This window comes from Mirounga angustirostris, unplaced genomic scaffold (genome assembly GCF_029215605.1).
Source record: "Mirounga angustirostris isolate CCGP_5_RB_7025 unplaced genomic scaffold, mMirAng1.0.hap1 SCAF_9, whole genome shotgun sequence".
NCBI lineage: Eukaryota > Metazoa > Chordata > Mammalia > Carnivora > Phocidae > Mirounga > Mirounga angustirostris.
Window position 1 is genome coordinate 134,811,959 of NW_026991717.1, and position 27,693 is coordinate 134,839,651.

Here is a 27,693-nt window from a genome sequence, read left to right on the forward strand (position 1 = left end):
GCAAAATTCAATTCAGGGGAAGTGCAGGAGAGATCCAGAGCAGTCTCTCCTTGCCTCCGGGCTCCCTCATACACTGGACCCATCACCCATTTGTCTGAAACACAGAGGCTCTGATAAGAGGCTCCCAGAAAAGCACAAGCCAGCTCTCCTCGTGTGTGTGCCCCATGCATGGCCCATCCCTCCAGCTGCCTTCCCGGGAAGGAAGACAGAAGGGGTTCTGCGATTTAGTGAGTTTGGGAAACACAGCATACTCTATTTCCCTTTGGGCAATCCATGACCATCACTGGTGTATGGAGGGCTCTGGGAAGGACAGCGGGGAAAACACAGTGAAGCAGATTAACCATGTTGAAAGCAGCGTGTCTCCATTTTCTTCCGCAAAGAATCCCTCTGGCCGGACTTCCAGGGACCCCTGAGCCACTGGCTGGAGCAACTGTCCCCAGGTCCTGTCTGAGGGGAAGTGGCCACACACGCATCCTTGTCCAGGCAGGCTGGGAAGGACAGATGAGAGCTGGCCCTGGAGGTGGGGTGAAGGAGCTGCCACCTGGCCCAGGGACCACGGCCCACCTGTGGCTGACGGGCTGCTGTGTCCAATCGGTGGGTACCATGTGATCAGTTGCCGAGGAGCCAGAGCAGGGGCAGCAGGGGAGGCAAGGCATGTCCCTAGCAAAACCTGCCTGATGGCCAGGGCTGGACAGAGGGCCCTGCGCGGACATGGCCCCAAGCCGTGCGTAAGCATCACCCGGGCCCTTGGCACACGGCCCAGGCCACCCCTGACCCTTTGGAGCCTGACCCGGAGGCTGGACCTGGCACCCGGCTCTGCCTTGGAAAGTTCCAGCGTGCATCTATTTGTAACTTCACTTCATGACTCTGCCCTCGGAATTCTTTTTTGAGCCAGTCGTAACATCTTACCGGTTGCCTTGTTAACTAATGAGGTAAATAAAACCTCAGATGTGTTCATTTAATGTTTTTATTTATCTTATATTTACATTTATATATTTATTTTAAAATTTAGAAACTGTCCCCCTTCACATCCCCATTTTTATGGTTCCAAAAACCTAAACAGAATGCCAGCCCTTTTTTTCTATCAATCTCCTCCTTTTGATTTCCTTAACTCTGTCGAGTGCTCTTTCTTACTTTTTGACTTAAACATCTGGCTCATTGATTTGTATTCTTTCTTATCTAATAGTGAAAAGCATTTTGTGGTATGGATTTGCATCTGCGATGGGAAGAAAAATGACCTCCCCAGAGGTATAGTCACTTCCTAATTCCCAGAACCCGTGACTGTTACTATATATGACAAAAGAGGCATATTAGGTTATGTGGCAAATATGCCACAAAGTCAAGGATCTTGAGGAGCTTGTCCTGGATTATTGGGCTGGGCCCTAACTGCCACTGCGCGCATCCTTTTAAGAGGGATGCAGGGGAGATTTGATACAGACATGCAGAGGAGAAGATGATGTGCAGATGAAGGCAGAGATGCAGTGATGCACCCTCAAGCCCAGGATGGCTGGGGCGGCTAGAAGAGGCTCCCCCATGCAGCCCATGCAGCCTGGAGCGAGCACAGCCAAGTCTGTCCTGGTTTGTTATAGCAACCACGGGAAACTCACACACCCCCCTGATACAGATTTGGCTGTGTTCCATGAATTTCCAGGCATGGCGAGGTCATGATCAATATTTTCCAGGTATTGGAGCTTTTAGTTGCAGCTTTCAGTTATTCTTTGTTCTAAGAGATAGAGGAACATTGTTCCATTCTCTTGAAGCGGGTTTTTGTGCTGATGACGGTTCGGGTGTTATTACTGGCGCTCGAGCTTTTTTTGGAACGTATCCGTATTTCTATCGTGGCAAAATTAATCATGAATTTTTTTTTTAACTTCCAATGGATTCAGAAAAGTTGTAAAGCAACTGATGAGAGGAGATAAGTAAATGTATTCTTCACATCACCCCTGCTGCCGCTTTTGCCTGCTCGGTCTAAGCAACTGAGAGAAGTACGCTGACTTCCCTACCTTGTTAGGTTTGTGTTCATTTCTCTTTGTATCATCAACAGTCTGTTTTCTAGATTTTAATACTATGTAGTTCATCCCATAAAACACTGTGATTGCTCTGTTTTCTTGATGGGTGTTTTCGATTTTTATCAACCAAAAATTTATCCTCTGTGGTTTTTTGTTTCTGTCTTGCATTGTTTGTTATTTTATCCTACAATTCCTTGAAAAGCACTTTGAAAACACTTTCTAGCCTCTTTGTTTTAGGTGTATCTCATGGAGACAGAACATAGCTGAGTTTGGAGTTTTTTGGTTTGGGGCTTGGGGTTTTTTAATCCAGTCTACAAGTAAGCATAAGATTTAACCCATTCACATTTATTGCCATACTGATACGTTTCTCCTTATTTTCATCACTTTGTTTCATAAGATATCTTTAAATGATTTATTCTCCTGTATTTTGCTTTGTCTTTTTTCCCTAATGATTGGGAAGCTGTACATACCATTTTAAAAATCTTCTGGACAGGGGCACCTGGGTGGCTCAGTCAGCTGAGCGTCTACCTCATGATTTCAGCTCAGGTCATGATCTTGGGGTTGAGGGGTTAAGCTCTGTGTCAGGTTCCACACTCAGCGGGGTGTCTGCTTCTCTCCCTCTCCCTCTGCCCCTCCCCCGTGCTCGCTCACACACACTCTCACTCTATAAAAAATAGATAAATAAATCTTAAAAAAAAAACCTTCTGGACACACTGATCCCACTTGCAGCTTCAAGAATCCATCTTTCCATTGCCATTTCCAGCTTTACCCTTGGGGTAATCACCCTTATGTTTATTCATTCAACATATATTTAATGAGTATGTACTATATGCCACATATGGGGCAGGGCCCAGAAGTCAGAGATGAGCAAGGATGGTCTGGTAGGGAGGGAGAGACCCATAGCAAATAATCATAATTACACAAGTGCCATTATATAATAAATGCATTAATAATTACATAAGTAGAGCAAGATGGCGGAGGAGTAGGAGACCTGGATTTCGTCTCCTCTCAGGAATTCAGCTGGATAGGGATCAAACCATTCTGAACACCTACAAACTCAACAGGAGATCGAAGAAAAGAAGAGCAACAACTCTCTCATCAGAAAAGCGACCACTTTCTGGAAGGTAGGACGTGCGGAGAAGTGAATCCGAGGCGATATTCGGGAGGATAGACGGCGGGGGAGGGGCCTCCGTCAGCCGCTTCTGGCAAGTGATAGAGCCACGGAGCACAAAATCAGAAGTTTTAAAAGTCTGCTCTGCCGAGGGACGTCACTCTGGTGGCTAAGCGGGGGGTGGATCCCTCCGGGACAGTGTGGTCTCAGGACCCTCGGGGTCACAGAAAGACCGGGGGTGCCTGAGTGTGGCAGAGCTCCCAGGAAATAGAGCAGGGAAGCCAGCTGCAGAGACGGAGCCCAGGCGCGGGCTCTCAGCTCGGGGTGGCCATAAACCGTGATCCGCGGCCCAGTCGGGCCCCTGTTCCTCCAGCAGGGACCCAACAAGCGGCAGATCCGGGGAGACTCACCTTCCTCCCCCGGGAGGAGCCGCGCGGGAGCGCACTGCGGGGATCTGCTGGGTTTGGAGACTCCACCCAGGGTCCGGTGCCAGAGATAGAGGCGCGCGGTCGCAGGCCGGGCGAGCACGGAGTGCGGCCGGAGACCGGGGAGACGGGAGTGACTGACGGCTTTTCTCTGGGGGCGCACTGAGGAGCGGGGCCCCGAGTTCTCGGCTCCTCCGGGGCGGAGATTGGGAGGCCGCCATTTTCACTCTCCGCCTCCAAAGCTGTACGGAAAGCTCGCAGGGAACAAAAGCCCCGGAGAGCAAACCCGAGCAGATGACTTAGCCAGGAGGGGGCAAGGGCGGGGCAATTCCGCCTCCGGCAGAGACATTTGGAAACCACGGCAACAGGCCCCTCCCCAGAAGACCAGCGAGAACAGCCAGCCAAGACCAAGTTTACCGATCAATGAGAACGGCAGAACTCCAGCGCCAGGGGACTACTGCACATAGAATTCATGGCTTTTTTACCATGATTCTTTAGTCTTTCAAAGTTAATTTTTTTTAACTGTCTTTTTTCCTTTTGTTTTTTTTGAATTTTTCTTTTTCCCTTTTTCAACCAACATCTTATCAATCCCTTTTTAAAAAAAAACATTTTTATTTTTCATTTTTAGAGTCATATTCTATCCTTTCATAGTAGTTACCCCTATTTTTGGCATATATATATAAGTTGTTCTCTCTTTAAAATTTTGAGATAGTTTCTTCTAACAGATTAAAATATACCCTAAATCTCTAGTATATGGTGTTTTCTATTCCCCTGCCTGATCACATCCTCTCCCTTTTTTTTTTCTTTTTCTTTTTTTTTAAATCCTCTTCTTTCTTTTTTCAAACAACTTCTTATCAATTCCTTTTATAAAATTTTTTATAATTTCCATTTTTACAGTCATTTTCCATACCTTCATCATATCAACCCTTATTTTTGTACATATATAAGTTTTTCTTTCTTGAAAATTTTGGGAGACACTTTCTTCTAAAAGACCAAAATACACCCCAAATCTAGTGTGTGGCACTGATCTATATACCATATAGATCATATTTGATCACATTCTGGTTTTTCTTTTGTTGTTGTTGTTTTGTTTTGTTTGTTTTTGTTTTTATCTTTATCTTTTTCTTTTTTTTTTTTCTTTTTCTTTTTTCTCTCTTTCCCCTTCTTATCCCACTGCTTCAGGTCTTTTCTGATTTGTTTAGAGTATATTTTCTGGGGACGTGGTTACTCTGCTAGCATTTTGTTCTCTCATTAATCTATTCTCCTCTGCACAAGATGACAAGACGGAAAAAATCACCTCAACAAAAAGAACAAGAGGTAGTACCGACTGCCAGGGACCTACTCAATACGGACATTAGTACGATGTCAGATCTAGAGTTCAGAATCATCACTTTAAAGATACTAGCTGGGCTTGAAAAAAATATGGAAGTTATTAGAGAAACTCTTTCTGGAGAAGTAAAAGAGCTAAAATCCAACCAAGTAGAAATCAAAAAGGCTATTAATGAGGTGCAATCAAAAATGGGGGCGCTAACTGCTAGAATAAATGAGGCAGAAGAGAGAATCAGTAATATAGAAGATGAAATGATGGAAAATAAAGAAGCTGAGAAAAAGAGAGATAAACAACTACTGGATCATGAGGGCAGAATTCGAGAGATAAGCGATACCATAAGACGAAACAACATTAGAATCATTGGGATCCCAGAAGAAGAAGAAAGAGAGAGAGGGCCAGAAGGTATAATGGAGCAAATTATAGCAGAGAACTTCCCTAATTTGGGGAAAGAAACAGGCATGAAAATCCAGGAAGCACAGAGAACCCCTCTCAAAATCAATAAAAACAGGTCAACACCCCGACATCTAATAGTAAAACTTACGAGTCTCAGAGACAAAGAGAAAATCCTGAAAGCAGCTCGGGAGAAGAGATATGTAACCTACAATGGTAGAAACATTAGATTGGCAACAGACCTATCCACAGAGACCTGGCAGGCCAGAAAGGACTGGCAGGATATATTCAGAGCACTAAATGAGAAAAATATGCAGCCAAGAATACTCTATCCAGCTAGGCTGTCATTGAAAATTGAAGGAGAGATAAAAAGCTTCCAGGACAAACAAAAACTAAAGGAATTTGCAAACACAAAACCAGCCCTACAGGAAATCTTGAAAGGGGTCCTCTAAGCAAAGAGAGACCCTAAAAGCAACATAGACCAGAAAGGAACACAGACAATATACAGTAACAGTCACCTTACAGGCAATACAATGGCACTAAATTCCTATCTTTCAATAGTTACCTTGAATGTAAATGGGCTAAATGCGCCAATCAAAAGACACAGGCTAACAGACTGGATTAAAAAACAAGATCCATCGATATGCTGTCTGCAAGAGACTCATTTTAGACCCAAAGACACCCCCAGGTTGAAAGTGAGGGGGTGGAAAACCATTTACCATGCTAATGGACACCAAAAGAAAGCTGGGGTGGCAATCCTTATATCAGACAAATTAGATTTTAAGCCAAAGACTGTAATAAGAGATGAGGAAGGACACTATATCGTACTTAAAGGATCTATCCAACAAGAAGATCTAACAATTGTAAATATCTATGCCCCTAACATGGGAGCAGCCAATTATATAAGGCAATTAATAACAAAAGCAAAGAAACACATTGACAACAATACAATAATAGTGGGGGACTTTAACATCCCCCTCACTGAAATGGACAGATCGTCTAAGCAAAAGATCAACAAGGAAATAAAGACTTTAAATGACACACTGGACCAAATGGACTTCACAGACATATTCAGAACATTCCACCCCAAAGCAACGGAATACACATTCTTCTCTAGTGCCCATGGAACATTCTCCAGAATAGATCACATCCTAAGTCATAAATCAGGTCTCAACCAGTGCCAAAAGATTGGGATCATTCCCTGCCTATTTTCAGACCACAATGCTTTGGAACTAGAACTCAATCCCAAGAGGAAAGTCGGAAAGAACTCAAATACATGGAGGCTAAAGAGCATCCTACTGAAGAATGAATGGGTCAACCAGGAAATTAAAGAAGAATTAAAAAAATACATGGAAACCAATGAAAATGAAAACACAACTGTTCAAAATCTTTGGGATGCAGCAAAGGCAGTCCTAAGAGGAAAGTATATAGCAATACAAGCCTTTCTCAAGAAACAAGAAAGGTCTCAAGTACACAACCTAACCCTACACCTAAAGGAGTTGGAGAAAGAACAGCAAGTAAAGCCTAAACCCAGCAGGAGAAGAGAAATCATAAAGATCAGAGCAGAAATCAATGAAATAGAAACTAAAAGAACAGTAGAACAGATCAACGAAACTAGGAGCTGGTTCTTTGAAAGAATTAACAAGATTGATAAACCCCTGGCCAGACTTATCAAAAAGAGAAGAGAAATGACCCAAATCAACAAAATCATGAATGAAAGAGGAGAGATCACAACCAACACCAAAGAAATACAAACAATTATAAGAACATATTATGAGCAACTCTATGCCAGCAAATTAGATAACCTGGAAGAGATGGATGCATTCCTAGAGATGTATCAACTACCAAAACTGAACCAGGATGAAATAGAAAACCTGAACAGACCTATAACCACTAAGGAAATTGAAGCAGTCATCAAAAATCTCCCAAAAAACAAAAGCCCAGGGCCAGATGGCTTCCCAGGAGAATTCTACCAAACATTTCAAGAAGAATTAATACCTATTCTTCTGAAACTGTTCCAAAAAATAGAAACAGAAGGAAAACTTCCAAACTCATTTTATGAGGCCAGCATTACCTTGATCCCAAAACCAGACAAAGACCCCATCAAAAAGGAGAATTACAGACCAATATCCTTGATGAACATGGATGCAAAAATTCTCACCAAAATCCTAGCCAATAGGATCCAACAGTACATTAAAAGGATTATTCACCCTGACCAAGTGGGATTTATCCCTGGGCTGCAAGGTTGGTTCAACATCCGCAAATCAATCAATGTGATACAGTACATTAACAAAAGAAAGAACAAGAATCATATGATCCTCTCAATAGATGCAGAAAAAGCTTTTGACAAAGTACAGCATCCTTTCTTGATCAAAACTCTTCAGAGCATAGGGATAGAGGGTACATACCTCAATATCATAAAAGCCATCTATGAAAAACCTACAGCAAATATTATTCTCAATGGGGAAAAACTGAGAGCTTTCCCCCTAAGGTCAGGAACGCGGCAGGGATGTCCACTATCACCACTGCTATTCAACATAGTATTGGAAGTCCTAGCCACAGCAATCAGACAACAAAAAGAAATCAAAGGCATCCAAATTGGCAAAGAAGAAGTCATACTCTCACTCTTTGCAGATGATATGATACTTTATGTGGAAAACCCAAAAGACTCCACCCCAAAACTCCTAGAACTCATACAGGAATTCAGTAAAGTGGCAGGATATAAAATCAATGCACAGAAGTCAGTGGCATTCCTATACACCAACAACAAGACAGAAGAAAGAGAAATTAAGGAGTCGATCCCATTTACAATTGCACCCAAAACCATCAGATACCTAGGAATAAATCTAACCAAAGAGACAAAGGATCTGTACTCAGAAAACTATAAAATACTCATGAAAGAAATTGAGGAAGACACAAAGAAATGGAAAAACGTTCCATGCTCATGGATTGGAAGAACAAATATTGTGAAGATGTCAATGCTACCTAGAGCAATCTACATATTCAATGCAATCCCCATCAAAATACCATCCACTTTTTTCAAAGAAATGGAACAAATCATCCTAAAATTTGTATGGAACCAGAAAAGACCCCGCATAGCCAGAGGAATATTGAAAAAGAAAAGCAAAGCCGGTGGCATCACAATTCCGGACTTCAAGCTCTATTACAAAGCTGTCATCATTAAGACAGCATGGTACTGGCACAGAAATAGACACATAGATCAATGGAACAGAATAGAGAGCCCAGAAATGGACCCTCAACTCTATGGTCAACTCATCTTCGACAAAGCAGGAAAGAATGTCCAATGGAACAAAGACAGTCTCTTCAACAAATGGTGTTGGGAAAATTGGATAGCCACATGCAGAAGAATGAAACTGGACCATTTCCTTACACCACACACAAAAATAGACTCCAAATGGTTGAAAGACCTCAATGTGAGACAGGAGTCCATCAAAATCCTAAAGGAGAACACAGGCAGCAACCTCTTTGACCTCAGCCGAAGCAACTTCTTCCTAGAAACATCGCCAAAGGCAAGGGAAGCAAGGGCAAAAATGAACTATTGGGACTTCATCAAGATAAAAAGCTTTTGCAAAGCAAAGGAAACAGTTAACAAAACCAAAAGACAACCGACAGAATGGGAGAAGATATTTGCAAATGACATATCAGATAAAGGGCTAGTATCCAAAATCTATAAAGAACTCATCAAACTCAACACCCAAAGAACAAAGAATCCAATCAAGAAATGGGCAGAAGACATGAACAGACATTTTTCCAAAGAAGACATCCAAATGGCCAACAGACGCATGAAAAAGTGCTCAATATCGCTCGGCATCAGGGAAATCCAAATCAAAACCTCAATGAGATACCACCTCACACCAGTCAGAATGGCTAAAATTAACAAGACAGGAAATGACAGATGTTGGCGGGGATGCGGAGAAAGGGGAACCCTCCTACACTGTTGGTGGGAATGCAAACTGGTGCAGCCACTCTGGAAAACTGTATGGAGGTTCCTCAAAAAGTTGAAAATAGAGCTACCATATGATCCAGCAATTGCACTACTGGGTATTTACCCCAAAGATACAAAAGTAGGGATCCGAAGGGGTACTTGCACCCCGATGTTTATAGCAGCAATGTCCACAATAGCCAAACTGTGGAAAGAGCCAAGATGTCCATCAACAGATGAATGGATAAAGAAGATGTGGTATATATATACAATGGAATATTATGCAGCCATCAAAAGGAATGAGATCTTGCCACTTGCAACGACGTGGATGGAACTGGAGGGTATTATGTTGAGTGAAATAAGTCAAAAAGAGAAAGACATGTATCATATGATCTCACTGATATGAGGAATTCTTAATCGCAGGAAACAAACTGAGTGTTGTTGGAGTGGGGGGTGGGGTGGAGGGATGGGGGGACTGGGCGATAGACACTGGGGAGGGTATGTGCTCTGATAAGCGCTGTGAATTGCGCAAGACTGTTGAATCTCAGATCTGTACCTCTGAAACAAATAATGCAATATATGTTAAGAAAAAAAAAAAGAAGAAGAAGAAGAAGGTAGCGGGAGGGGAAGAATGAAGCAGGGGAAATCGGAGGGGTAGACGAACCATGAGAGATGATGGACTCTGAAGGGCAGGCAGGGTTCTAGAGGGGAGGGGGGTGGGAGGACGGGTTAGCCTGGTGGTGGGTATTGAGGAGGGCACGTTCTGCATGGAGCACTGGGTGTTATGCACAAACAATGAATCATGGAACACTTCATTTAAAACTAATGTTGTAATGTATGGGGATTAACATAAGAATAAAAAAAAATAATAATAATTACATAAGTACAATTTTAAAAATATACAACTTGATTTGCTTATTAATATATCCCTCCAAATAAAGGGCGTCCATAGGGTCCAGGTTTCTTCTTACAAGTTATACTGCTTTCTGAAAACACACTCTGGAATCCATCCTCTATCTGCTGGAATCCACTTGTGACCAATGCCTGGCACCGTCCCCTACCTACCAGCTGGTGCAGGGTCTTCCCTGTTTCTCCACCTCATGGCCATTTCAATTAAGACCAAGAGGAAGGAATCACACCCTTTGCTTCTTACTGAAAAGACCAGAAATTTTTGCTTCCATGTAGCCCCAGAAACCAGCACAGCAACTAGCTATTGAAATAATGAATTAACCAGAATCCTTTGCTCTAAGAGACCTCAATCCCTTGGGAAGAAGAGCAGGGGTAAGTAATTAATACGTTATTATAATCCTGACTTGGTCCGGATTGGGCAAGGCTGGTTGAGACTTGGGTTTTCCTCCCCACCCTGAGGTGGCATTACAGAGGCAAGGAGTCAGCAATGGAATTCCGTGGGCCTCAGATGTTCCCCCAGATCTGGGGGCCGCAGAAGAGGAGACTGTGGGGGCAGGAACTGACATTCACTACTTGCTGGGGGAAACGGTGAAGGCAGTTCTGGGAGAAATCCAGAAATTCCACATCTAGAAACAGATCTATCTAGAAGCAGAGTTGTCTGCTGAGCCTCTAAGGAGCCAAGTGGTTGGACTATGGAGGCCAGATCAGGCATCAGAGAGGGTGAGTGAGTCTCGCGAGCACACACAGCCCCCAAGGCCTCTGGGACACCATGATGAGATGGTCTTAGGGCCCAGCTCTGACGCCATGGTTCCCCAGCCCTGAGCTATCTGGTGTTCCTTGAAAGAGCTTCAGGATGAGTTGACCATAGCTTCCCCATCAGCTTTCCACCGTGATCAATTGTTGCAACGAAACTTTCCAATTACGCTCCCCTGAGAATGCCAAACTGCCATCTTCCAAGAGGCCTGCCCACACGGAAGAGTTTATGGATGTTGGGATCAAACCCAAAGCCGCCGGGGTCAGCAACTGCATGGCTGGCTCCAGGCACAGGGAGGAAAACCCCGAGAGGGAGAGTCCCCGTGGATGGTGTGGGCAGCAAAGGAGTGTTTTCATGACTCAGCTCAATGGAAGCAGCTCAGCCCACACCCTGGTCCCTCCACAGCAGGGTCCCAGCCCATCCCACAGCCAACAAGGCTTACAGAGAGCCTGCGTGTCAGCTCAGCCACCCTCGCTCACCTCCGTCTGCATCTCGTCTGTCCCAGGACAAGGTGGCTCACCATCCACCTCTGTCTTGCACACAAAGACATTAAAAGAACTTGAGCTTTGGGGTAGGGATGAAGAGACAGGAGGGGGAAAAAATTCCACCCCTATACCTCTCAGCACTGCCTTCCTCCAAACATAGTAATACCTAACAGGAGGTACCATTCATAAATAGAGTTAACTGCTGGCTAAGATTTTCTCTTTTTCTTTTTCTTCTTTTTTTAAATCTGGTGTTTATAATTCCAATTGGTGTAAAATTTCCTGATGGTTAACACATCACATTACTGACACTTTTGAATGAATGACTCATTCCCGAATAATTGACTAGCTTTGTAATTTGGGAAGTAAAATCACATTTACGAGTCCCTCGAGTGGAGGGTCTATATTGTTGTGCATAAAAAGTAGATAAATCATAAAAGTAGAATCTGCAAACATTCCCATTAGCCTTTGTCCTTGCATGAAGGCAGGGCCTCTTAAAAGTGCACAGCTGCCTAGAATCACCAGAGTGCTTTAAAATCGGGCCCCATTTTATCTTGATGGTAAAATTACATATTGGTCACCATAATCCTGTCTGTGTCCAATGGACCGGCCGTGCTCCGAATCTCTCTTTTCCAGCCCGGGTTCTTATCCCGGTTCAAGCTATCCAGGCCACACCGACTTCGGGTGCTTTGTGGCCAAACGTGGAACCCCATCAAGAAGAAACACTCCCCAATTAAGCCAGATTCAATTACAAGCAGCATCCACAAATAATAAATGGATGCATTGCCAATTTAGGGTTCAACAAACCCACAACATGACCCTAATAAGATCTGACAGAGGTTGCTTTTTCTTTTTTTTGTTCTTCTTTTTTTTTCTTTGAGTGGGTGAGAGTCAACTATTATTATTATTTTGTTTAACTACACACATGCATGCATGCATTTTTTTTAAGCATATCTATTTTTTTTTTAAAGATTTTATTTGTTTATTTGACAGAGAGAGAGCACAAGCAGGGGGAGCAGCAGGCAGAGGAAGAAGCAGGCTCGGGAGCCCGATGCGGGGCTCGATCCCAGGACCTTGGGATCATGACCTGAGCTGAAGGCAGCTGCTTAACCGACTGAGCCACCCAGGAGCCCCTAAGCATATCTATTTTTAAGAGCAAAAAGTACACATGGGACCGAGGGGCAGGCTCAAGCCTGTGCTATGGGGTGCCGAACCCTAATTGTATTTTTATGTGCTGTGGATTTGAAATCTAGAAGTCCTGGGATTTTAAGCCTCAGGTCCTTTTCCCACTTTCCCCGAGTACTGTAAATTAGTTTAGTATGCTTGAAAGAACCCCTAATTGTAACTGTTCTTGTTGACATATCAACTTGAGGTCCCACAGAGCTGGCTTGGGGACTATCGCCCTTGGTTTTGTAGTTACAGTGCATTTTAAGGGCCTGACAGGTCTGGTGCTAAGATGTTCTGAATTAGATTTGAATTACAACCGCTAAATGCCCTTGTCAAAGATTGTTAGTCCTGACACTAGCCATGTACCTTGAACTGACTGTTCCAATGCAAAGGCCCATGGCTTAAACAAAGACATGCCCCCAAGTTTCATTCCGAATTGTCAAAATGTAATTGAGTTAAAAAGAGCAACTACAGCATAAGAATTGCAATCTCTGCTGCTTCTTTTCGCTTTGAAATAAATCCAGGGGACAATTTAGCGGCATCACAGGCGCAAAATGAGAAGAGCGTTTTCCACCAAGACACGGTGTTCTTAAAAAATAAAAATCCAGACCCTGTATTGCAGGATTAGAACAGCCAGAGAGGACTTCTCAAGTGCCTCTCACTTTCAGACTGTGTCCTTCCCAGGTGAGAGAAGAAAGAACCGCCCGCTAGACAGTTGACCCGCGGTGCCAAGCACATGGCTGTGGTCGCGGAAATGAATGAGTGAATTTTCAGCGAGATCGTGGGTAGAAAGATGGGATAGAGGAATGAAGTCAGGCAACCTGGCTTGAGTCTCCTTCCTGCTGCCAGACGTGGGCCCTGCCCAATTATTTTCTCTTTTCTGAGCTGCCATATCCTCCCGGGCACACACACATGCCCCATCCCGGAGAATTAACTAAGCCCACAATCAGTAAAGCCGTGTTCACACACTGCTCTCACTGTCTGTCCTTTCTTCAAAAGATTACTCACCCCAGGGTTTCGTGAGCCTGCACCGGGAACTCCAACTGCAAGGCATCGAGAAGCAGGGCCTGGGAAGGCTGAAACGGGGTGCCCAGCTCACAAGCTGGGAGACCAGGCAGCAGGCCCAGGGGAAGCTGCTCATGCCACATGAATGGCGGTGGCATCACGGTGGCCGAAGAGCATCTGGTCCATCTGAAAATCCTCCAAATTCGGAAGTCAAATACATCAGTCAAAACAAACTCAGCCGCCTGTGCATTCAGCCAGGGGCCGGCAGTTCACACCTAGAGGACTCATGTTTTCATATATTTCATGGAAGGCAGCTGATGGATTGGAAATGGGGTTGTCAGAACACAGGAGAGCTTTGAATTTCAGATGAACCAATAATTTTTTAGGAGACAAATGTCCTAATTATCTTATGGGTGTATTTAAAAAGTCTTCAATAGTTATCTGAATTTGAATTTAGCTGGGTATCATGGTTTTTTTTTTTCCTTCTGCTAAATCTGGCAATCCTCAGTAGAAAGAGCCTTAAAACTGAGAATCAAAAAAGACCCAAGGTGAAGTCCTGTTTCACCTTAGTGATGCATTTCCCCCCCCTGGGGTCTCGGGTCACCCCCACAGTAACGTGATAACATCAGCCCTGAGTCACAGAGGAGGGGAGGAGACATTGAGTCCCAGCAGGGCTTGGGGTGCTGTGAAATGCTCAAATGTTCCCTGCTGCTATCATTTCATAACTGGCAAGTGCCATCAAAATGCAAAGGGGCCAGAGACCCATTCATTAGCAGAGTGACAAGTCCCTCCCTCCCTTGCTAAGTAAGAAAAGCACACAACATCTTGACTACACATATACTTCTTAGCAGGGATGGAAACAGCAAGTTCTCGAATTGCTCGGTCAGATTCTTGGACCTGAAACAATGAGCACAAATCTGGGCAGCTTCACCTGAAAAAAAAAATACCCCAGAGAAGGCGTTCCAGTGGCTTGTTTGGGGGATCCCCCGTCCAGGAAGGAGGGGGAGGTGTGATGAAAGATGAGGTTCTCAGTCTGCATCTGGAAAGACCATTTTGTGCTTCTTTAGAGAAAAGCCTGAGGTGCCCAGGAATGTCGGCCCCGGCGAGAGTGGACGAGGAGAGAGAAATTGCATGGAGCAGACCTGGACGGGGAATTTGCTAAAACTAGAGGTTTCCACTCGACCTTCAACTCTGACCTGGAGGACCAGGAGCCCTGGCCTGTCCTCTGGCAGGCTGCCCGAAAGCCTCTTCCATTGCTGTAAAATAAATAAGTGAGAGGAAGAATCATGTTTGTAGGTTGTGCATAAAGCCCAAGGCAAAATATCCTCCTTTAGAAAAAAAAGGGGGTTGGCGGGGGAAGCTGAAATGATGCTCTATGGTGTCAGAAATTACCTGCTGGCAGGACCCGTAGGAGAGACGGGTTTATGAAAGCATTTCTCAGGAGACGCAGACGGACCAAGGACAAGGAGACACTTGACTCCAGAGCCGTCATCTGCGGCACTGAAGCCACAGGTGGGGGGCATTAGCTCAGCGAGACGCCCCTCGCCCTCTGATCAGCTCTGAGCGGCCCCCTCCCCGCCTGGCCTGGGCCTGATTCAGATGCAAGTCACAGCCCTGGGGTTCAAGCTGCTGCCGCTTAAGGAGGCTTATTTTGACACAGTAATTACAGGGCTCGAATGATGCTTTACATTAGAGTATAAAACACTCATTAAATTAAAATTCTTCCATGAAATCATGAAAATAAACAGTCTGTCCAAACTGGCATCAACAAATTCACAGGGCGGCTCTGCCTTTTCTCAGGCCCGGCCCGGCTGCAGGACTCCTGGAACCTCGAAGTGTGAATGGCTCGCATTCCTTTGAAGACAGCATTCTGCTTCTTTTTAAGATTATTGCTTTAATTGTTTTTACAACTTGTAAGATTTTAAAGCTATTAAGCTTCAAAGTTGGGGGTGGGGGACCTTGCAATGAGGAACTTGTCCCCAGCTCAGCCAGCAGTGGGTGTGGGGGGGGAACGGGTTACTGCTCCCAGCCCCCAGACCCTTCTGGGACAATTAAAATGCAGGGGAGAAGCGGGGATGGGCAATTTTTCCATGACCCCTTAAGGGGTAGAAAATAAACCTCACATTTCAAAGGTTTTAGACAGAAGAGGAGGGAGTAGATGGGAAGAGCCAGTTAAACTGGGCATGTACTTGGCAACCAGCTCCTCTGAGCTCACTTTCCTTGGGTATAAAAGGAGAAGAGGGAGGAGACACAGTGGATTCTCCGTATTTGGGGTGGTTATGTTCTATAAAGTCGCCAAGAACATCGAGTTAGCGAGTACTGAACCCCTGCACCTGGGAGAAACCCAAGGGAAGGCACCTGTGGGCTTCTGATCATATTTTCATCAGCCGATCGATACATAAACTTGTTTTGTGTGTGTGTGTGTTTCTGCTTAAAGACATCTTATTTAATGGACATCATTGATTCATTAACCGTGAACTCCTGGGCAACCGCGCTAGAACTCTTGCCGGAAAGGACACAGTAAGATGCATGACAGCCATTGATCTGGGCAGCAGGCAGCGTGGGGGCCAGGTGAACGGGAAAATCACCAACAAAAAGTGCAAAAATGCAAAAACCATAGCACGAAATAGACCGCATGCGAGCGAAAACTGGAAGGCAGACCGTCTCCTTGCTCCACCGCAGGTGGGAACGTGTGCATCTGGAGACCCCAAAAGCTCCTTGTTCTGCACATGTGCATGAACATCTGCAAAAAAACGCCAGGAGTGCTGGTAAATTTTAGGGAAGTTACAAATACGTTTTAGCAGAGGAGAATTTACAAATACGGAATCTACAAATAATGAGGGTCAACTCTACTTTACAGGCACGAAAAGGGTGTTTTTAAAACAAAACAAAACTGAAGGTAGCTACTTTGCCTTCCAGACAGGGGTTTCCGGGAAGGGAGTGGAAATGCCAGAGGGCATAGTCTAATTTGAATCAGGGAAATAAATTTCAGTACTGCTCCCTGTTACCTACAGAGACAGGAGGACAGAGGTGTGACAGAGAGTTTGATCAAGATGCATCACAGGTGGGGTAGCAGTTCAAGGCTTTCTCCTTTAACCATTAAAAGGGAAGGCAATGGGACACCTGGGTGGCTCAGTCATTAGGCGTCTGTCTGCCTTTGGCTCAGGTCATGATCCCAGGGTCCTGGGATGAGCCCCGCAACCGGCTCCCTGCTCAGCGGGAAGGCTGCTTCTCCCTCTCCCACTCCCCCTGCTTGTGTTCCCTCTCTCGCTGTCTCTCTCTCTGTCAAATAAATAAATAAAATCTTTAAAAATAATAATAAAATAAAAGGGAAGGCAATCCCTGGGGCACCTGGGTGGCTCAGTTGGTTGAGCGGCTGACTTTTGATTTCAGCTCAGGTCATGGTCTCGAGTCATGGGATCAAGCCCCATGTGTGGCTCCATGCTCAGTGGGGAGTCTGCTTGTGGATTCTCTCTCCCTCTCCCTCTGCCTCTCTCTCCCTCTGCTCATGATCTCTCTCTTTTCCTCTCTCTAAAATAAATAAATAAATCTTTAATTAAAAAAAAAAAAAAAAAAGGAAAGGCAACCCCAAAAGCAATATTAAGGAACACCCAGGAGTCTAATACTTGGGACATAATGGGTGAGTATGAAGAGTCAAAATAATTTATCCTAAGTGTTCAGAACATAATAGAACTGGAAAAACAGTAACGGTAGATAGAGTCATCACAAATAAAATGTGCTGTCTTTTACCTCCAAGTCTCTCCCTACTTCTCACCGTGTGTTAACACTTCAGAATGGAAACGGTGTCTTTTTGGATCCCCAGTGCTCAGAACAAGGCCTCGCACATAGAGTAGACGCTTGGGAGACATTGGCCAAAAGCAGAAAACGAGCATGGATTTTGCGAAGACCATGACTTGCCTTCTGAAGGGAAGCCTTGCTTTGATGGGAATAAATCTTCAGGCCCACAATCTGGAGTATATGCCCAGCGTCTCCAAAGCTAGTGGAGACCAGAAAATAACCCAGACTCCCCTCTGGTCTGGACTTTCCAACCTGGGCTGCGAAGAGCCCCAGGACATCGCAGAGGGGTGTCAGGTGGCCTCGGGGAGCGAGGGGCAGGGGAGGTTCAAGCAGAGGGAAAGCCAAGCAGGCCCGGCTCAGGAAGCCCCAATCATGGTCCTCCACCAGCCAAACAGTAAAGCTGTAAATTTATCGGATTATTCATTAGATTATACAAGGTAGATATTATTCATCCAAAATAGTCTCTTTGCTTAATAAACAAATGAACAAACAAACAAATAAATAAATCGGACTTGCACACTGCCAATATCCGATCACTTAACGTCGGAGAGAAGAAAACTGGGATTCAGAAGGTGAAAGTGACTTGACCAAGGTCACAAAGCAAGAAAGGGGCAGACCTCAGCCTGGAAGCCAGTTTCCACCACTCAAGAGGATGGTCCTCATTGAGCACATCCATGTGAGTATGAATTCCTTGTAGCCATCAGGATAGGCTTAGAATAGGCTGCAGTAACAAACAGTCCCCCAAATCTCAGCAGCTTAACACAAAACTGGGTTGCTCACTCACTCGGACAGTGTGGCTCTGGGTGATTCTCCAGAACAGCCATCCTCCGTGGGGTGACTCAGGATTCCAGATGCTTCTTTGGAGTGGCCCTGCCATCTCAACGTTGGTCCCCTCCATAATCACCTCAGTCCAGAGAGGGAAAGCCTTCCTCACCTCAGCCTGGCAATGACACGCATCACTGTTGCTCACACTTCATTGTCCAACGCTAGACATGTGACCCTGCTGCCATGACGTCCATGTGCCCAGGAAGAAAAAAGAACCAGTGATTGGCATAGGCACTGCTCATTCTGACCAGCTGTGGGGTTTTACTCAGTCCGTAGGACAGTAGAAAAACCTTGAGACCCAGAGACAGAAAACCTGAGTTTCAAGCTCTGGTCTTAGCAGTTTGGGAGCACGTGATCTCAAGCCCATCAGTAGAGCTACTTGAACCTCACCTTTCCCTCAGAAATGGGTGTAATAGTAACACCTTCCTTCTCTCGGGAGTAGTTTGACGTTCAAAGGAACTGAAGCATATGAAATTGATTTGAAAATTATAATGTAGTCTAGGAACATTATTTATTTTCATTGTTTCCCAGAGGTTAGGCCCTTGTCAGAGCTAAGCCAGAGGAGTGTTAAGCCAAATGACACCACATAATTAACTCTCAAATGAGTTTGTGCTTGGCAAAAAGAACCAGTGCAGACCAGGAAAGGAATCTGCATTCCTAGGGATGCCTGAGAAAGTTCTAGAGCTATAGTCCTCCAGAACTGGAAAGAACTACGAAGGCTCTCTCCCTCCTGATTCTCATTGTGTAGCGGACACTGAACCCTACTGCTTGAAATATAAATACCATCACGTACTTATGAGGATTAAATTAATCCCAGTGTTGAAACAATCACTTTGGGCTTTTCCCATCTTGCTCATCCTGGAGCTTCTTGGAATGTTGAGCTGTCAGCAAAAATGCAAATGTGATGACAACAGCATTGATGGTGTTCAGGGCTTTTGAGGGTAAAATGAGACAGACGTGCACATACCTTGCTCGTGTGGACATGGATCAGAACAAGATCTTTCTTTTTCTTTTCTTTTTTTTTTTTAAGATTTTATTTATTTATTTAAGAGAGAGAGAATGAAAGACAGAGAGCACGAGAGGGAGGAGGGTCAGAGGGAGAAGCAGACTCCCCGCCGAGCAGGGAGCCCGATGCGGGACTCAATTCTGGGACTCCAGGATCATGACCTGAGCCGAAGGCAGTCGCTCAACCGACTGAGCCACCCAGGTGCCCCCAGAACAAGATCTTTCAATAGGGTCACACCAATATTAATACATCAGAAACCCTTGACCCAATAATTCCATATGGAGGAATCTACTTAAAATGTGTACCAAAAGTCACACACATAGATGTTAGCCATAGAGTTTTATATAATAGTGAAAAACATTAAACTCTTTAAATATCTAACACTAGGAGACCAGTAAAGACAAAGTGGTTGTTGGTTGGAAACCTCTCCAGAAGCTTCCTGGGTATTATCAGAAACTGGCCCCTGTACATGGAGGGCAGCAAAAGACTGAAGGAAGAAGCAAACCACTCCAGATTGGTAGGTAGCAGGTTTAATAAGCAAGGGGACTTATTATGAGGCTTGTCTTGAGCAGGTATATTTCTGCTCAAGACACCAGCCAAACTTGTCCGCCAAATCTTAGAAGCTTCGATAGAGGCCTCAACTAGGTTCAGTCTCATATATACTGTCCAGATGGTCTTAATATCACATTTCCATCTCAAGGCTGTGTCCTCAGGGCAGGTTCTAGGAGTGGGGAGGGCAATCAGCATGCACATTCCAAGGACAGCAGAGAGGGTGAGGAGCCTCCAACTATGGGGGTCCAGTTCAGGGGTCAACCAGCTGTCATGTCTTCTTAACGACCACCCCCAACAGTGGTGGAATATTATGCAGCCATTAATAGTAACAGCAATAAATAGTTTGTAATGAAATAAGAAAAGGGTTTTGATAAAATGTGATGAAATAACAGTATGTAGTTACCAATATGTAGTTACTTCTTCAATTTTATATTTTTAAGAATTTTTTTTAGAGGGGAGAGGCAGAGGGAGAATCTTAAGCAGGCTCCATGCCCAGCACAGAGCCCGACTCAGGGCCTGATCTCACAACCCTGAGATCATAATCTGAGCCAAAAGCAAGAGTTGGACGCTTAACTGAATGAGCCACCCAGGCGTCCCTTTACTTCTTCAACTTTAATGAGAAGCTACTATGTGCCAGACTAGGAGCTGAGATTAAAAGTATTCATTTCTTTCCTTATGCATTCATCCACAAAGGTTTATTGATGGCCTGGTATGTTGGCTCTCTGCTAAGATTTCAGATACAAAATCATCCTCTTTCTTATCCATTCATTGAATATGTGTTTGTTGAAGGCTTGCTACCCAGGCAATATGATAGGCATTAGGAAGCTAAATTGCATGTAAGTAGGTAAATAATACCAATGTGGAAGAAAAGACTGAAAGAAAAATGCACTAAAATGTTCATGGTGATTAACCCTAGGAATGGGATTCTGGATGCTTTTTATTTTTTTCTTTATATTGCCCACATTTTTTGCCACAGACATTTATTGCTCTCGAAATCCGGCGGAGGGGAAGGTAAACGGAAGAGAGTTGTTCAGACCCAAAGTGGAACATAGTTGTGAACATGTGAACCCAGATGCACACAGAGTCCCCTGGCTGCAAAGCCAGCCCCTGGCCGTCTCTGCTTCCTTCTGATACCAACGGCGTTTGCTTTCTGGATGAAAGGGTTCACCTTTCCTCCCATGCCCCAGCAGATTTTCTCTTCAAAACACAAAGATCATGGAACTTTTAGTTAAACGGATCTGGATTTGGGTCCTAGCTCTGCCCCAGAAGAGTCAGGACACTGAGATAAAGTTGTTGACACTGTCTGAGGCCCCTCCTTCTTGATCTGTAACATGGGGAGAACAACCCTACCTCGTTAGCTGCCCATGATGAGGAAGGGCTACACCACATGGAGGGCGCCTGGTGCATATCCACGAGATGTCTAGCACATCTCATTCTTTCTCTCTTAAATATCCCGCATCCTCCACCCATGCTGGGGAATACCAGGAATTCTGACTGGGCGTTCTTCAAATAGCTTCACATCGGTAGACAAATGAGAAATATTCCAGGAGCCCCAGAGATAGGGTCCAGGGTTGATGCACCGTAACCGCATTGTCCTCGATGGCCAAGATCCTTCTCTCTGTCTGCTCTACTGGCTTAAGGAGTGGCCTCCTTCCTATTGCTTTCAGGATCGCTCCTTTTTAAACCAGAAAGCCATAGTTTTCCCAGTGACCTAAGGTTGCAGGCTGCCGTTTGCTCCTCATTGAGTCAAAGCTGCTAAGCCAGCTTCAAGGGAATCTGGGAAAGTAGTTTTAAGCTACGGGGACCCTGCTACCCTGAACAGAAGCTGAGGTTCTGTCTACAGGGGAAGAAGAGCCAAAGGTAGAAGCAGGCAGCTGCGTCCACCCACTGGGGGCTGATACCCTTGACCAGGGCTGTGGCTCTGAGCTCTGATACAATCCAGAAAGCATTTATGTCTAAAAACATCTATTGCTGAATTATTTTTAGTAGCAAAAAGTCGAAAGCAACGGATTTCTCCAAAAAGGGGAGATCGGTTCATCAAGGTATTAGTTACAGTCCCTGGAGAAAATACTATGCGGCCACTAAGATTACTCTTAAGGAGACCGGGGGGCAGCACGGAAAGCGCTTATGCTCTGCCGTTAAGTGGAAAAGCAGAGCGCAACGTCGCCTCTGCTCATGACTAACACCATGCAAAATATGTCTGCACATGCAAAAATGCTAAAAGGGGCGACAAAAGATGATAGTTCTGACGAGGTGGCGGCGGCATTGCGTGTGAACGTTTTTGGTCTTTATTTCGAAATTTTCTGCAATGTTGCGAGATTGTTTTCCAAGAAAAGAGTTACGCATGAAAAATTAAATGATCCGAAAAGCCTAGCAGGAACTGCAATTAAATATGTGTCAGGCTCCTGAAGGCATAGTTACTCTCTAAGTCATGGATGCCAAAGAGAAAATTGCAAAGGAAAAGACAGGCAAGTCTCATGAAATAAAATATCAACGTTCAGCCCAAGGCAATCGTTCGCCAGTGTACTTTATTTAGCAAAAGAAATCGTTTTAACAGTACACACATCGCTGGCAAAACAGCTGTGTCACCCAGGGCTCGCTGGCAGGGGGAATTGGCATGATCTTTCTGGAAAGCAATTTGGCAATGTATCTCGAGCGCTGCAAATAGGATCCCAGGTTTGGGCCTGGTATGACCACCCTGGAGATGGTATGCTGACGGCCTAACTCTGTAGAAGGCAAAACTAGATGCAGAAAGATGTTCCTCATGGTGTTGTCTATAAGCGCAACATGCATAAAGCTCCTCACGACACGCCCTTGGCTTAGGAGAGTATGTGCAACGCTCCGTTGGATGCTCTTCCACCTTCAGGCATGAAGACAATGCCGCAGACTGGAAATGTGTCTTGCTATAACAATAGATGTTAAAGAGCATAATGGACAGGGCTGCATATGCCTCTTATTCAACGTCTATTGAGCACCTACAGTGTACGAGGTGCTGGAGATAAGCGCAGGGCTCTGGGAAGGTGAGTGAGGGGAGAAGTGCTGAATTTAACCTCCTCGCCTGATATGCAACAGGGGGCCTGTGTGTATGTGTGTGCCCACGTGTGCCTGATGTGTGACGTGTGTGGTGTGGAGGGTGTGTACGAGGGCTACGTGGGAATGGACAAGCTAGGATTAAGGGTGATTTTTTTTCCTCCGTTCAAATTTTTCTGAAAGTTGTTATGTTGTTTTAAAAATAAAATGTTACACTTCCAGGATAAAATCATTCTGTTCTTCTTCTCTAAGCACAGGAAACTGAGAAAGGGTATGTGTCTGAATCATTAAAAAATGTAATATTTGTTCCAAAAGCTGGACATTTAGAAAATTGAGAGCAAAGGCTCAGCCACCACATATGGAAAATGTGACTAGTGCCTACTGAAGAACTGAATTTCTGATTTTGTTTAATTGTAATTAAACTTAAGGATGGATACAGTGTAAAATATTTTCTGCAAAACACTTTCTTATAGACATTATATATTAACATTAATTAAAACTAATTTTTTGTGTTTCTTTATCCTGTTTTATTACAGTTACCAAAAATTAGAACTACCTACGTATCTTCCATTATATTTCTCTGGACACTGCTGTTATAAAGGTTAATCTTTTGTCAATCATATTTTACAAAAATCTTTTCTACTTTGGGGCGTGTATTTCCACTTTTCATGGAATCTTTCCATAATCAGAACTTCTGTTATCTTTACGGCTTTTAGGTAGGGACAGATTTCTCTTTTTTTTAAGATTTTATTTATTTACTTAGAGAAAGAGCATGTGGCAGGGGAAGGGACAGAGGGAGAGGGAGAGAGAGCATCTCAAGCAGACTCCCTGTTGAGTGCAGAGCCCAATGTGGGGCTCCATCTTAGGACCCCGAGATCATTACCTGAGCCAAAACCAAGAGTTGGACCCTCAACTGACTGAGCCCCCCAGGCCCCCCAGGTAGGAACAGATTTCTTAAAGGTGACCCCCCCAAAGTCACAAGCCTTAAAAGGGAAGATTGGCAACTTTGACTTCATCAAAATTTTATCTTACATTTTATTCCAGACTGTAGAATTTTTGCTGTCACCTTCAAGTCCTCGATCCAACTGACATTTCTTGTTTCCATGATGTGAGGTAGGAATCTGTTTCTTTTTCCAATATAAATGACCAGTTGTTCAAACTTTCTTGACCAACCCACCCTTTTTTTCCCTCAGTCTGCCAGCCAACTGGTCCCACACAGGCCTGTGCAATGTGTTTCTGAATATCTGGTCCCTTCCTTTGGTCTGTTCGTCTATCCTTATACATACACTACATTGTCTTCATCACAACCATTTAAAATTTTCAATCTCTGCCAGGGTGAGTCACCTTGACTACTGTTTCTTCTTCAGGAAGATCTCTGCTATTCTTGGCCTTTGGGTATTTTGTATCAATTTTCTAATCAGCTGTCAAATTGCCTCCCAAAAAATAGGGGAAAATAAAACCTCTGGAGGTTTGATAGAAATGGCATTGAATAAATCAATTTGGAAAGAATCGACGTCTATCGAATATTAAGTCCTCCTATCCATGTGAATGTTATGTATCTCCATTTTATTTAGATATTTGTAATGCCTTTCTACACATTTTTATAGCTTTTCTATTTAGTCTTGCTCTACTTTACTTGTTTTATTTCAAGATACCTTAATTTTTGTTGGGGCTACAAATGGTAACTTTATGTTGCATTTTCTAGCTGCTCCTTGTTGACATATAGAAATACAATCAACATATGCATATACTGCTCGTATACCTAGCATATGAGTCTGCTCAGGCCTGTCAGAGCTGTATGCCATAACAGACTGGGGGCTGAAACAAGGAGAATTCATATCCTCATAGTTCTGGAGACTGAAGTCCAGGATCAAGGTGCTGGTGAGGATGGTTTCTGGATTGCACACAGCTGCTTTCTCACAATGGGCTCAAATTACCTTCCCTCTGTGCACATGTGGAGAGAGATCTCTGGTGTCTCTTCCTTCTCTTATAAGGACACCAGATCAGGACCCACCCTTATGATCTCATTGAACTTCAATTACCTCCTTAAAGGCCCTGTCTCCAAAATATAGCCACAGATGAATTGGCGGCCACCGGGGGGGTGGGGGGGGATTGGTGGCCACTGGGGAGAAGACACACAATTCAGTCCATAACATCTAGCAAACTTGCTAAACTCCCTTATTAATTCTGATAAAATCATCCATAGATTCTTTTAGGTTCTCTATATGGACAAGAATATCATCTGTGAATAAGAATATTATTCCTTCTTTCCCAATATCTACACCCCTTATTTTTTTTAACTTTCTGTATCAACATAGACATCCAGAAACGTGTTAAATAAAAACAATGATTAAAATCTTATTCTTTATTTTAAAGGGAAAAATTTCCACATTTCACCATTGAGTAGGGTATTTGGTGCAGGTTTTGAGCAGATACTCTTTACCAACTTAAGGAAATTCTCTTCATAGCTGCTGAGAGCTTCTACCATAAACTGAATTTAATCAAACGCTTTTTTTGCAAATATTAAGATGCTCATATGGTTTGGCTCCTTTAAACTGTCAATTTTCCAGATATATCTTCTGAAGTTGATTCAGCCTAGCATACCTAGACTACATCTAAGTTAATCATGGTTTATTTTCTTCTCCATACATTTCTGAATTCAGTTCACTAATTTTTGTTTAGGATATTTGCCTTTCTGCTCCTGAATGATATTAACCTGTAACTTTCCAAACCTTAGCAACTTACAACAATAAACACTTAATTACCTCACAGATTCTGTGGGTCAGGAATTGGAACATGACCATGGCCATGTTCTTATCTGAAGGCTCAACTGGGGAAGGATCTGCTTCCAAACTCACACTCATGGACCTCTGTCCCTCACTGACTGTGGGCCGGAGCTGTCCCTCGGTTTCTCCCATTCGGATCTCTCCACAGAGCTACCTCAACATATGGCAGCCAGTTTCCCCAACAGCAAGCCATCTGAAGGAGAGAGCACATACCATGAGGGAAGCCACCGTCTTTTTTACAACTTAATCTTGGAGGTGACACTCCACTATTTCTGCCATGTGCCATTTGTTAGAAGGAGTCACTAAAGGCAGCCCACTCTCAAGGAAGGATTATACAAGAGCATGAATGCCAGTGGGTAGGGACCGTTGGGGGCCATTTTGGAAACTCCTTAGCACAGGGAAGGAAAGGTCATGGTCAGCGACCACTCCTTCCCTCCACTGAGGGAGTTCACCAAAAGTGGGGTCTCCCATTCTTCTCCTACCACTGCCCTCAGCCACAGGGCTGGGACCTGGGTTTTTGTACCCCAGAAGCACGGAAAATCACTTAAACTCATTCTTTTCTGAGTGGGAAGTACTTTGGTCTTTTGAAGAAGCAGTTGAATGGGACAGCTCAGCCTTGGATCAGGCCCAAAAAGAAAAGGCAGAACAGAGAGATAATGGGATGCTTCTGTATTAAAAAAATGGGTTGGGGGTTTTGTCCCTGGGAAGCAGAGGAGAGAAAGATAAGCACTCTTAAAAACGAGAATAACTAGTATATAATTTTAAGCTCTTTAATACATAAGCAAATCTAACTCAATAAAACCTGACAGACATTCAAAGGCCTTAGGACTGTGTGTATGAGAGTATGAGTGTGTGCGAGTATGTGTGTGCATTGTGTGTGTGTAAACCAAGGAAAGGGGCTGAGACCCACAGGGGAGCCTAGTTCATGCGCAGAGGAATGCTCTCTAACCTGGGTCAACTCAGTAGAGGAGGCAGCTCTGAGCCTGAGGGCAATGTGGGAGCCTTGCCTTAGTGCCCCCAGAAGCCTTGAAAGAACAAGGAATGTGAGAGGGCAGCTTGAGCCAGGCTTTGTGGATCTGGGGCCTGAAGTCCCAGCTGATGGCGTGATTTAATGGACATCTCTCGATGCTTTGGTGTTTGAATAAAATGGCTTCCCCGTGGCTCTTGCCCCTGGGACAAAGGTGGACTATCTTGGCAGCCAATAGGGAGGACAGAGACACCTCAAGCTAGGCATCAGAGGGAAAGCTCTGGGAATCCCAGCCTGCTGTCTATGGGGGAGGCAGCCACCCCGTGGTCAGAAGCCTCAGTCCAGGCTCCCCGAGAGAGGGATGATGCAATCAGGGCGGTTGGGAACATTCTTGGAACATCTCTGTTCCACTGGAGTCCTCAATTATAGCTGCTGGGGTTTCGTCTGAAGCCCGTCCAGGAGATGGCCTGCCTCGGTAATTGCCCTGTTTTATCTCAAGATGCAGATCTGGAGGCTGATCTCCCAGCCTTATGAAGTTACAACCAACGCAATGCTTTTTCCATTTACATAAGGCAAATCTGAAACATACCCATACACACGCATTTTGTCTTAAACTTGTGAACATGGACAAAGCCCAGTGACTCTAGGAGAACTAGTCTAAATGTCTAACCATTGTGTGAACCCAGGTCGTGCATCTCAGACCATCTGGGTTTGAAGGGTAGCTGTTTCAGTGTTCTGGCAATTTCACCAGAACGTCTATGAGGGGTTGTGGGGTCTTTTTTTCCCCTCTACTCCAGTCACACATATTGGGGGATGGTGGGCATCAGTGGGGGAAAGCCACTTCCTCCAAACCATGGCACAACTATACCACATGGGGTCCCATGAGCAGATTTGTCACGTCCCCCTCTACCCCAGGACCTATTACTCTTTCTTCTGTGTTTCACAGCCTTGAAGGATCCACAAATGTAAGCATTTGTGCTGAGGAGCAGCCTCATGGAGTCCAGTATCTCCCAATCCTATTCCCAAACTGGAATTCATAGGATGTTAAATGGGGGGCTTCCAAACAAAATGAAACTTTTTATTAAAAGCTGGGTTGCATTTTTTTAAGAGTTGTTACACTCCTCTGCAGGACTTCTCAGAGCCTTTATTATGCCAAGGTGCCTTATGATTTCTGAGAGATCTAGTATGCAGCATTTCCCAAACT